This window comes from Otolemur garnettii, unplaced genomic scaffold (assembly GCF_000181295.1).
Source record: "Otolemur garnettii isolate 467f Iridium unplaced genomic scaffold, OtoGar3 scaffold00006, whole genome shotgun sequence".
In the NCBI taxonomy this organism is placed as follows: domain Eukaryota; kingdom Metazoa; phylum Chordata; class Mammalia; order Primates; family Galagidae; genus Otolemur; species Otolemur garnettii.
The window spans coordinates 11,362,240-11,363,018 of record NW_003852401.1 but is presented as its reverse complement, the minus strand read 5'-3'; positions in this window follow the sequence as shown (position 1 = coordinate 11,363,018).

Here is a 779-nt window from a genome sequence, read left to right as displayed (position 1 = left end):
GCCACCTTAGGTGTATGTGGCTGGCGCCTTAGCCGCTTGAGCCACAGGCGCCAAGCCTGGTTTTGTTTCTTTTAACAAACTTTTGCTAGTTAATATAGTTGACTCATAGTAACATTACTCACAAAGCCACAAAGTGGATAACAACTCAAGTGTCCATCAACTAATGAAGACTAGATAGTAGTGATGGTTGCACGACTTTGAATATACTAAAACTTGCATATTAAATATACTAAAATTTACTGAATATACTAAAACTTGCTGAATTGTGCACTTTTAAGGGTGAGTTGTATGGCATATAAGTTATGCCTTGATAAAGCTGATATATATCCATGTTAATTAAGAGCTCAGACTCTGGAGCCAAACTTCTTGGGTTTCAATCCCAATGGGGCTGTGTGGTTTTGACCAAGTTACTTCATTTCTCTGGGTCTCAGTTTCTTCATCTGTAGAGTGGACATAATAAGACTCCCAATGTCGCAGGACTTCTGGAAGGATTAAATTAGTTAAAACACGTAAAGTGCTCAGCATTGTGCCTTACACATAGTGAACACTGTGGAAGAGGGGCTGCTACGATTCTTATTATTGTTACTTAAACGTGAGTTTTTCATCTGACATAAAGGCCATTCTTTCTACCAAGTTTTGGATAAATCCCTTTGGAATTATAGATGATTTTTTGGAGTGGCGTTTGTTGCCCTTTCCTTGTTTATTTGCTACTGAAATGAGTATCTGTTATGGGCTTGGTTGCTTGTAGGTACAAAGGTAGTAGTTCAGAGAACAAATAA